Source organism: Delphinapterus leucas, chromosome X (genome assembly GCF_059928025.1).
Source record: "Delphinapterus leucas isolate spDelLeu-1000000601 "Yukka" chromosome X, BTC_Dleu_Yukka2, whole genome shotgun sequence".
Taxonomy (NCBI): Eukaryota; Metazoa; Chordata; class Mammalia; order Artiodactyla; family Monodontidae; genus Delphinapterus; species Delphinapterus leucas.
The window spans coordinates 106,788,601-106,800,547 of record NC_143150.1 but is presented as its reverse complement, the minus strand read 5'-3'; the positions used below and the strand labels follow the sequence as shown (position 1 = coordinate 106,800,547).

The following is an 11,947-nucleotide window of genomic DNA, read 5'->3' as shown; positions in this document are numbered from 1 at the left end:
ACAGCATGGCGACTATAGTTAATAATACTGTATTGTATATTTGAAAGTTGTTAAGAGAGTAGATCTTTTTTAATTGAGGTATAGTTGATGTACAATATTTTATAAGTTTCATGTACACAACAGAGTGATTCACAATTTTTAAAAGTTATATTCCATTTACAGTTATTATAAAATATTGGCTATATACCCTTGGTTGTGCAATATATCCTTGTAGCTTATTTATTTTTATTTATTTTTAATTTTTATTTATTTTTAATTTTTATTTATTTTTAATATTTTTGCGGTATGCCGGCCTCTCACTGTTGTGGCCTCTCCCATTGCGGAGCACAGGCTCCGGACGCGCAGGCTCAGTGGCCATGGCTCACGGGCCAAGCCGCTCTGCGGCATGTGGGATCTTCCCAGACCGGGGCACGAACCCGTGTCCCCTGCATCAGCAGGCGGACTCTCAACCACTGCGCCACCAGGGAAGCCCGCTTATTTATTTCGTACATAGTATTTTGTATCTCTTAATCCCCTATCCTTCCCCTGCCCCTCCCCCTTCCCTCTTCCCACTGGTAACCACTAGTTTGTTCTCTATATCTGTGAGTCTGTCATATTTCCCTAGTTTGCTTTATTTTTCAAATTCTCCATATAAGTGGTACCATACAGTGTTTTTCTTCCTCTACCTCACTTATTTCACTTAGCATAATACCCTCCAACTCCACCCATGTTGTTGCAAAATGGCAAAAGTTCATTCTTTTTTTATGGCTGACTAGTATTCCATTGTGTGTGTGTGTGTGTGTGTGTAAAGAAGATGTGGTATATACATCTTGGCAATTGTCGGTAATGTTGCTATGAACATTGGGGTGCGTGCATCTTTTCAAATTAGTGTTTTTTTCCTTTTTTAACAATAATTTAAAGTTTATTCTGGCTATAACGCAGGTTATTCTGACTTTAAGGTATCATACCTGGCATACTTCTGAGTCCGTTCCTGAGAAATTCTTTTGTACTTCTCTCTCTCTGTTTTATAGATCCATGCAGTCTATGGCACTAGGGGGGGGTCATCTGGGTTTGGATCATATAGCAGCGAACAAACGGATGAAGGAACGTTAGAAACAATTAAAGGAGGAGACCACTGTGATCTTAGAATATTGAGACAAATGCTGCCATTAGTGTTAATGTCTGAATGATAAATTCTTGTTGCAAATGCAACCTTAGGTAGTTTGAAGGGGTAGTCTGTAGGAAAATGAATGGTCAAAAGGAATACACCACCTTGATATGGGTTTTCATTAGCTTCCATAATTGTGGCTTGCCAATGAAACATATTATCCCCAGCTGGACCTGCAGAGCAGCGTGCTGGAGGGTCACGGGCCAAATCACTAAGTTCCTTATTAATCCCTTTCAGCACCATAGTCTGTGCTTTTCCTCTGGCCCCTCACAGTCCTGGTGTGTGCTCAAAGATCCGGTCAAAACTCTTGATTATCCGGGCGGCTGGGAAGGACTGTCTCTTCATCGTATCCTGGCTCTGCCAGACGCAGGCACCTTCTTACTAAACAGAGAGGTTGGACTGGGAGGGTGGGGTCAGAGGCATGTAGACGAAGCTGGGGGGAAGGGTATATGAGCAGTGGAAACCCTCAGGCTCAGAGAACCATCGAGAACCTGAAGGAGACCATCCAACTTAGTGAGGGGGTGGGGTTGTTGTTTTCTGTTTGTTTGTTTGTTTGTTTCTTTTGGATACATACCCAGGAGTGGAATTGCTGGGTCATATGGTAGCTCTATTTTTAGTTTCTGGAGGAACCTCCATACTGTTTTCCATAGTGGCTACACCTATTTACATTCCCACCAACAGTGTGTACACATCTCCACGGTGCTTGCCAGCATTTGTTATTTCTGTTCTTTTTGATGATGGCCATTCTGATAGGTGTGAGGAAATACCTCATGGTAGTTTTAATTTGCATTTATCTGATGATTAATGATGTTGACCATCTTTTCATTTGCCTGTTGGCCATCTGTATGTCTTCTTTGGAAAAATGTCTGTTTAGGTCTTCTGCCCATTTTTTCGATTGGGTTATTTGTTTTTTTTTTTTAAACTGTTGAGTTATATGAGCTGTTTATATATTTTGGATGTTAACCCCTTATTGAGCATATCATTTTCAAATATTTTCTCCCATTCCACAGGTTGTCTTTTCATTTTGTCAATGGTTTCCTTTGCTGTGCAAAAGCTTTTAACTTTAATTATATTCCATTTGTTTATTTCTGCTTTTATTTCCTTTGCTTTAGGAGACAGATCCAAAAAAATATTGCTATGATTTATGTCAAAGAGTGTTCCACCCATGTTATCTTCTAGGAGCATTATGGTTTCCACTCGTATATTTAGGTCTTTAATTGGTTTTGAGTATATTTTTGTATGTGGTGTTAGAGAATGTTCTAATCTCATTCTTTGACGTGTAGCTGGACAGCTGCACGTCAAAGAATGAGATTAGAACATAAACAGAATTTGGCGATACAACAAAAGGAAATATGCATTTACATTTGAGCCAGTAACTCCAATTTTTCAGAAATTAACCCCGAAGACACATCCACAACGATGTGAAAATACTGCAATGTCCGTGAATATATTAATTGATAAAAGCATGGTATATTCACAGAGTGGAGCACTATACTATGTAGCTATAAAAAAGAATGAGCATGATCTTTGTAAACTAGTATGGGGTGCTTGCAGGATAGTTATGGATATAGATGTATAAAAGAATGTGTGAGTTTGGGGCTAATGTCAATGATACCAAGCCCAGTGCCTTCCCATCCTGGTATGAAGAGGCTTTGAGAGATGAGGAAGAGAGAGCCTGAGCCAGAGCTGCAGCCAGGGCTCATACTGCTACGCTGGCCAGTGGGTGTTCCAGGGCATGTCCCAAAGCTCCTCCGGTCCCTAGTGAAGGCTGAGCAGATACTTCACATTGTATTTAAAGAAAGCAGTCAGTCTTCCAACTAGTGGAGGGCCAAGGTGTGGCTCATGGGAACACAACATATAATATATTTGTGTTCCTAGACAATATGCACAAATCGGAGATTTTTCTTTTTTCTATTTTTAAATGTTGTTCCTTTCAATTAAAGATGTGTTTAGCTTCAGAGTCTAAGTTCATTAATGATATGACTCACACATTTAGTGCAGCTTATCAGGTTGAAAAATAAGAATTTTGGTATTATGTAACACAAACTGGAAATCCTTGAATCATTTCTTGTCATTCGGAACATTGGAATATGGATTTTTTGTGAAAAAGGAAATTATTCCACAGTAAAGTCTGTGTGATCATGAGATACAGAAAAAAACAATCTGAAGAGGTATTCACTTCTTGTTTGTTTTATTCCTTTTAGTCTTTCTTTGTAAAATTGAAGTATATATACCTGGATTCGCTTATTTAAGAATGTGGGAGAAGTGAAATCACAGTATTTTGCCTTCTTGCACATGTGCTCTTTTTTTTTTTTAATTTATTAATTTTTAGCTGCGTTGGGTCTTCGTTGCTGTGCGCGGGCTTTCTTTAGTTGCGGCGAGTGGGTCTACTCTTCATTGCGGTGTGCGGGCTTCTCACTGCGGTGGCTTCTCTTGTTGCAGAGCACGGGCTCTAGGCACGTGGGCTTCAGTAGTTGTGGCACGTGGGCTTCAGCAGTTGTGGCTCGCGGGCTCTAGAGCGCAGGCTCAGTAGCTGTGGCGCACGGGCTTAGTTGCCCCGCGGTATGTGGGATCTTCCCGGACCAGGGCTCGAACCCGTGTCCCCTGCATTGGCAGGCGGATTCTTAACCACAGTGCCACCAGGGAAGCCCTGATCTTTAATTGTTCAAATATCAATTTAGCGTCTGCTCTTCAGAAGGCTTTTGGATGGTACTGGGGATGCTAAGAAACATAGACCCAACCCCTGCCTGTAGAATTCTAGAGTCTAAGAGCAGCATTCATAGAAAGCAGCTGGTGAACGAAGATCTAAAGGCCCAATAAAAATAAGGGGTAAGAAGTGGGGGTTGAGGGGTTCCTCATGAGGAGTCTAGTGTAAATGTCCTGATGCAAGGCACTTTGAGACTTCAGGACAATATAAAAGTCCTGCAGTGGGAGATAATTTTAAGTTAGGCCGTAGGGTGAGCCAGCCAGTGAGGCTGTGGAAACACTGAACAGGGGCCAGACCCTCAGATGGTGGGTCTCAGAGTTGAGAGACTTAAGCCTGGAATGGAAAACTGCCCTTAACAGTTACTTTGAAATCATGAGTAAGCCAGAGAGAAATCTCCACCCGGGGCAGGGATGGAACGTGCCCCGTGCTCCTGTCCCAGTGCAGGTGAACACAGTGCACAACCTAGGTGTTTTATGCACATCATCTCCAAGGAGTGTCTTTGAAATAAAGGTGACTGGAGTCTGAAACTGGAAACTCAGAAGCCAGTGGGCTGATACTCTTTGCTGGGGGACAAGGAGTCAGAGCCCATTCTATTAAGAGGGCATTCGCATTCAGGTTTTTTTTTTTTTTTTTGGTTGTAATTCCGCAAAGTCTACGAGAGGTGTAGATTTTCGGTGACGGTAAAATTAATGACGATAGGGGTTGTTTAGTTTAGATGAAAGGGCAGCTTGGAAGGAAGAAAGAGTTAGTCTTGGAAGCAAATTCTAGAATATTTGAATTTCATTCAGTTGGAAGGAAAATATAATTTTCATATTTGATTTATTGGGGAAATTAAAGATTCTTTGTAAACAGCATTTTGGACTGATTTGGTGTTCCATGTCCTAGAATGCCACATATTCTCTGATATCTCCTGGATTTAAAAATTCCTTCAGGGTGGGTGGTATCGTCTGCAGCCAAAATAATCATGATCATGGTAAAAACAGACATTGTGTAAAGTCTCAATGTGGTCCAGGCACTGTGCCAGGTGTTCTACGTACATTACCTGCATGCCACTAGCCCTGCAAAATAGGGCTTAACAAAGCCACTTCACCTGAGGCTCACAGAGCTTGGTGATGGACCTGAGTTCACACAGCTAATAGGTCACATGGCTGGGACTGGACCTCTGGTCTGAATTTGTCCAGAGCTCGCGCCATTCCACTCCTCCCAGCCTGAGGCTGATCATGAGTCAGTTAATTCACTGTCTTCTACCACTTCAAAATGTATCTTGAGTGATGAGAAGAAGGACTCTGTGACCAAAACACGGGATTGGAATACATACCCACAGCAGCACGAATACCGAAATAAACAAGAGATATGAATAAAGGAGAGAAAGAGATAATGCTCGGTAACAATATGATCATCTGCGTGTGCAAAATCAGATACCCTCAAGTGATCAGGGGCTTACAAGATTACCTGGCTCTGTCCTTCTGTGTAGAAAGTAAATATTTTAGAACTACCCTAAGTCTGGCTGGTGAAGAGAAGGAATATATCAGCTTTTTTTCTCTGGCAGCGTAACATCTGTCCTGAGTTCCTTAATTTGTGCTGCATTTTCCTAATCTTACATCACTTTCGGGACAGAGACCCATTTTCTCCCAAGATTTGCAATAGGGTAACCGGTCAAATGTTTGTAGGAATATGCGTTTCCCAGGAAGCCTTTAATCAAGAGACAGAAGCTGATATAAGAACCCCCATGAATGAGGACCGAGGAGACAATCACCCCTGAATATAGGAGTTATCCAAAGACTAAGGAGAGTGACCTCAGTTCCGTAGAAGGAGTGCCAGGCTTTGTTAGATGTAGTGAGCATGTTGAGTGAGGAATCATGGAAGGACCCAGCCAGAACAGTGAGGTCCAATAGAGTTGCATCCCTGCTGCCTGTTCTTGGAGGCCCCAATGGACTAGGGTCATATGAGGATCACCCTGAGTTTCAACTTGGAATTCTTACAAGAGTAGGACCTTGATGTAAGACAAGCAGCTTCAGGAAAGCAGAGAGTGGAGTTACAGGATTGATCATGTGTTAAGGTGAGGATCTGAATGTGGACTAAGGGTAGCACGCACAGCATAAAAGGAGGCCCCGGAAAAATCTCTGATGCTGTCATCCCCAGGAAGCTCTGGCCATAGATGTCAGGTTGATTTCAGCCTGGAAAGTCTCGGTGAGGTGAGGGTCTCTGTCTAATGGGGTTGGCCTCGGTTTTGCAGAGAGAGAGAGAGAGACCTGAGCCCTAACAAGAATTCATGTGACGATGCTGAGTGTTATGAGGGGACCCCCAAAAGCAGAGGGGGCCAAATAGAATTCTGTACAGTTCTTAGCCCTGGGAGACCCAGAAGAGCTACTGCTGAGTCATCCCCTCATTCCACCCGTGTGATCTCAGGGAGGGAAGGGCCTCATCTAGCAGAATCAGACTCCAGTTCTGCAGAGGGGGACGTCTTGGCCATAACCAGAGTCCAGGTGAGGACCCTCAGTGCTAATGAGGGGTTCTCTCCCCCAAGAAGGGAGGCTCACAGGGTGGCGCCCGTCTTGTCAGGCAGAGATGGTCGGAGCAGCGCCCTGACTTCCCCCCACTAGGGCCTCGGGGAGGTGAGGGCTTGGTTCGGAGGCTGGAGGACCCGGGACCATAGAGGGAGGGGTCCTGGGCTCTGATAGACGGCACCGGCAGGACGCAGGGGCCGCTGAACCCCGAACAGTGGGCGTCCCCACAGAGTCCCGCCCCTACCATCAGCCCTCAGATACCGCACGCAGCGCCGGATGCGGCTCCCCCGGATTTCCGATTCGGAAGCGAGGAGCCCGAGCGGGAGCCGCGGCGTTTGTTCATCCGAGCGTGGGTTTTCAGGACTCGTCCGGAGCCACGGTGAGGACCTGAATGTAGCCTGAAGGGACCTTCCCTCCCCCCTCCCCCCATAACAAAGGTGACCCCCCGCCTCCCGCCCCTGCCTGCCATCAGCAGCGTGGGACCCTGATCTGACCTATATGCCAGAGGAGTTGCCGTCTGGAGGGCCTCAGAGAGTGGAGGGCCTTTGTCTAGAGGGGGCGGCTTCTTAGGCAAAGGGTGTAGTCTTGTCCCCAGCAGGTGAAAAGTGGGACCTTCAGAGCTGACGAGGGTCCCTCCTTCCGAAAGGCGTGACTGCACGGGGCCCCCTCCCGCCTTCACTCGTGCGATGCTCTAGAGTAATTCAGGCTGAGAGAACCCCTCATTTCTGCCTGGGGTGGGAAGTGGGGTTGGGGGCTAGGGGACGTTCGGGTAGAGAAAGGCCTTTATGGAAAGGGGGCAGGACTTCCCTGGCGGTCCAGTGGTTAAGACTCCTCGCTTCCACTGCAGGGGGCGCACCTTCGATCCCTGGTAGGGGAACTAAGATCCCACATGCCACATGGTGCGGCCAAAAAGAAAGGGCGGGGGTGTGGACCAAGAGGGTGTTATGTACGCTAAGTGAAATAAGTCAGACAGAGAAAAACTGTATGATTACTGTATGATTTCACTTACACGTGGAAGCTGAAAAACAAAACAAATGAACAAACAACAGAACAGAAACAGTTATAAATACAGAGAGCAAATGTGGTTGGGGGGAGGAGAGAAATTACGTGAGGACAATTAAGAGATACAAACTACCAGTTACGAAGTAAATGCGTAATGGGTGTGAAATGTAAAACAACAGGTAGTTGGATGGATGGATGGATGGATGATAGATAAGGCAACCCCATTAAGCTTAGGGAGGAGACTTGGCCCTAAAAGAAGCAGAGGTAGGACCATCAGTGTTAGTAAGCAGACCTCTCGTGAAAACAGGGAACTGCACAAATCAGCAGCCCTGCTCTCAGACCTGGGAGTCCCCAGATAAGGTAGCCGGGATGCGGAGCCCCCGACTTCTCTTCTAGCTACTCAGGGAGGTGAGTGCTTCGGCCTGAGGCATGTAGATTCGGGTCAGTGGAGGGAGGAATCCCAAACCCTACCCGGACTGGACGCCAGAGTCCTGAATGAGGACTGAGGGAGCCACCAACTCCAGAACAGTGGGGTCGGAGAGTCCCACCCTTGCTGTTACCAGGCGTAGCCGAGCCCCAGATCAGCTTTGGCAGAATGAGGCTCACTCTGACTGTAAGCTCAGGTCCCAGGAAGATGAGGACCTTTTCTGACGGTCATGGGCTCACGTCAGCAGAGGGCAAAGTCCCAGTCAGGGTGCAGAGTCAAGGTGAAGATCCTGAGTGAGGAAATGGAGACTGCTCCATACACAGTGGAGAGAGCTGCATGTCATGCCGCCCCTGCCGTTAGCCCCGGGAGGCCCAGGGCAGAGCTGGCAGGCTCAGGTGCCCCCTAACTTCTGCCTGTGGGGTCTGAGGGAGATGAGGGCCTTGGTTTAAGGGCTGGCTGCCTGGTTCAGCAGAAGAGGAGTCCCAGGCCATGATCGATGTCAAGGCACAAATTCTATGTGAGGAATGAGACAGCCGACTCCCCCAGAACAGAGGAGACCCCACAAAGTGCCACCTCTGCCTTCGCCCTGGGAAGCCAGGTTTAGCGCTCTCAGGCTGAATTGCCCTCTCAGTTCCTCCAAGGATGGTCTCAGGGACGTCAGGGTTTGGGTCTAATGAGAGAGGCCTCATTCAACATAGGGAAGAAGCCTGGTTCCTAACGAGAGTCAAGGTGGTAACACCGAGTGAACATGAGGGAGCCCCACCCAGAAAGAAGTGAGCCACATAGAATCTCACCCCTACTCTCAGACCTGGGAGGGAGACTCAGGCATGGTGACCTGATGAATATCACTCACGTTTTCCCGGACCATGGCAGGGAGGTGAGGAACCTCCTTGATGGGAGTATGGGCTCAGGTGAGCAGCCGGAGGATTTCCAGGTAATGCCAGGAACCAAGGAGAGGACCCTGAGAATTGAGGGGACCACCTACACCATAGTGAGGGCCACAGAATCTCTTCCTGCCTGTCAGCATTGCAAGTCCACACACAGTTGTAGCCAGAGAGACAAGAACATTTTCTTTCTAGCCGGTCTCGGGGAGTTGGGGGCCTTAGTATGAGGGGATAGACGTCAAGTCAAGACACAGAGGATGTCCAAGTCCTGCTGTGCGTCAGGGTGAGGACACTGAGGGATGATGTAGAGGCACACCCACCCAAAGCAGTGGGGGCCCACAAACTCCCACCCCCCTCAGCCCTGGGAAACCCCAGGTAGAGGTAGCCTGATGTGTCACCCCTCACTTCGGGCCCCAGGGACCCAGGCAGATGTGGGCCTTGATCTGAGGCCAGAAGACTCAGGTGGGCTGAGGGAGGAGCGTAGATGCCGTCTGAGTGAGGGCGAAAGAGGCCAACGATGCCGCAACAGTGGGGTCCCGCGGAGTCCAGCCCCTGCTACCAACCCAGGGAGGGCATGGACGGGGGTGACTGGCAGTGGCTCGCCCTTTCTTTCATCTCGGGGATCTCAGGAAGGTGAGAATCTTAATGTAATGCAAGCGAACTCGGATCGGCGGAGGGAGGATTTCCGGGATTTGCCAGGACTCACGGAGAAGATGCTGAGGACTGTGGGGGGGAAGTCCACCCCGTGCCAGCGGGGACGGCGCAGAGTCCCTCTCCATTGTCGTTCCTAGAGGCGCCCCCGGGCACAGATGTGAGGCCGAAGTGCCCATCAGTTCCCCACTCGGAACTCACAGGGAAGTCAGCATCTTGGTGTGATGGGTCAGCAGAGGGAGGAACCGTAGACCCTCCCCTGAGTGAGAAATGGGGACCGTGAGGGAGGACCACACGTTATAGGGCCTCAGCCTGCCTGCTGCAGCTTTCAGCCTCTGGAGACTAGGGGCGCTGTGGCCAGGTAAGGCCATCGTCACTTCCACTCTTCGGTCTCAGGGAGCTGTGGGCCTTACTGGGAGGAAATGTCCTCAAGTCAAGAGAGAAAGGAGCCCCCAGATCCTCCCAGGAGACCCAGTGGGGACTGTGAATGACGACTGAAGGTAGCACGCCCCCCTTCCACCGAATCAAAGGCATAATAAAGAGTCCTGCCCAGGCCTCTGCTCAGCCCTTGAAGGCCCAGAGCATGGTTGTCAGGCAGAGGCTCCTCATTTCTTTGTATCATTTCTAAGGGAGATGAGATCCTTCGTCTGAAGGTGCCACACCAGGGGCAGCAGGAGGGGTCCCAGACCCTTGGTGTCGACAAGATGAGGACGCTGAATGGTTGAGGACCAACGAGTTCAGGACAGAGCAGGCCCCACACAACTGTCAGCGCTGTGCACCCCGACAGTGTCCATGACTGAGTTCCTTCTCGTGGGCCCCAGGGAGCTTTGAGGTGTCACCTTTAGAGCAGCACAGGAAAGAGGTCCCGGCCCTGCCAAGAGTCGATGTGACAATCCTGTTTGTGAACGAAAGGGACCCTTGGAACCCAGAGAGGGCCTACCCTACCAGGATCTGTGGTCACTGCCGTCAGCCACAGGCAGGGCTGGCAGGCTGTAGCCTGTGGCTCACTTACTCTCGCTTCATACACTGGGTTCTCAGGGGACAGGCTGACCAAGAACAAGAGCCTAGTGGTTCCTAGAGCAGTTCCCTCAAGGAAACGTGCAGAGCGGCCTTCTTCAAGTCAGGGTGGGACCTCCCTGCTGAAGGTGCTCACACCCTCTCACCTTCCCTCCTCCAGGTTCCAGCATCACCTGCTCTCCTGCCCACTCCCCCGCTTGCTGTCCCTGCCCATAGTCATGCCTCGGGGGCAGAAGAGTAAGCTCCGTGCCCGTGAGAAGCGCCGCCAGGCCCGGAGGGAGACCCAGAATCTCGGGGGTGCTCAGGCCACTGCAGCACAGATAGAAGAGTCGCCCTCGTGCCCCTCTTCTCTTCCTCGGGGTACTCCCCCGAGCTCCCCTGCTGCTGGCACTCGCCAGGAGCCTCAGGGAGCCCCAGCCACTAGCTCTCGTGCTGCAGGGGTTTCAGGCCCAGGATCTGATGTGCGTGCCAAGGGCCGGGTTAAGGCAAGGAAAAATTCCTCCCAGGCCTCAGCCTCCGGTGAGAGCTTTCAGAGAGATCCTCTGATCAAGAAGGTGGGAATGTTGATAGAATTCCTGCTGGAGAAGTATACAATGGAAGAGCCCATTATAAAGGCAGACTTGCTGAAGCTTGTGAACAAAAGGTACAAGAGGAAGTTCCCTGAGATCCTCAGGAGAGCTGCTGAGTGCGTTCAGCTGGTCTTTGGTCTTGAGTTGAAGGAAGTCAAGCCGGGTGGTGATTCCTATACCCTTGTCAGCAAGCTACATGTCAGCGATGATGGTCGTCAGAGCAGTGGCGGGCGGTTTCGGAAGAATGGGCTTCTGATGCTTGTCCTCGGTGTGATCTTCTTGCATGGCGACCGCGCCTCTGAGGAGGAGATCTGGGAATTCCTGAATGGTTTGGGTGTTTATGTTGGAAGGTGTCACATAATCTTTGGGGAGCCCAGGAAGCTTATCACAGAAGATCTGGTGCAGGAAAAGTACCTGGTGTATCGTCAGGTGTGCGACAGCCATCTCCCGTGCTGTGAGCTCCTGTGGGGCCGGAGAGCCCACGCTGAAACCAGCAAGATGAAAGTCCTGGAGTTTATGGCCAAGGTGACTGGTACCGTCCCCAGTGCCTTACCAGATCTCTATGAGGAGGCTCTGAAAGATGAGGAAGAGAGGGCCCGAGCCCGAGCCCGAGCCAGAGCTGCAGCCAGGGCTGGTACTCGTGTCAAGGCCAGTGCACCTTCCAAGGTCATGTCTAGCAGTTCCTCCCACCCTTAGTGAGGTCTGAGGCAGCTTCTTCACTTTGTGTTTGACCAACGCTGCCAACCTTTTCAGTAGTGAGAGGCTAAGCTGGGGCTGGAAAGATCATAATATATATCTTCTTTGTGTTCCTGTTTTACACTAGTATCTTTCAAATGTTGTTTCTTTTACTAGAATGTTTCTTTAGATTCAGAATCCAAGTTTATAAATGACATGGATCACATATTTGTTGTTGTTTATCAGGTTTAAGCCTAAGAGTTTAGGTAGTGTGTAGTACGATGTGAAAACCCCTAGCATCTTTCTGGGGTTCTGGACTGAGAGAATATGGCTTTGGAATAGGAATTTTCTTGGAAATGTG

The 11,947-nt window shown here is 49.1% G+C and overlaps 2 pseudogenes; one reads left to right on the top strand and one right to left on the bottom strand.

Moving 5' to 3' along the window:
* Positions 1-922: 922 nt before the first annotated feature.
* Positions 923-1,516, bottom strand: LOC149744377 (ubiquitin-conjugating enzyme E2 D3 pseudogene; annotated as a pseudogene).
* Positions 1,517-10,560: 9,044 nt separating this feature from the next.
* Positions 10,561-11,617, top strand: LOC149744376 (melanoma-associated antigen B1-like; annotated as a pseudogene).
* Positions 11,618-11,947: the final 330 nt, after the last annotated feature.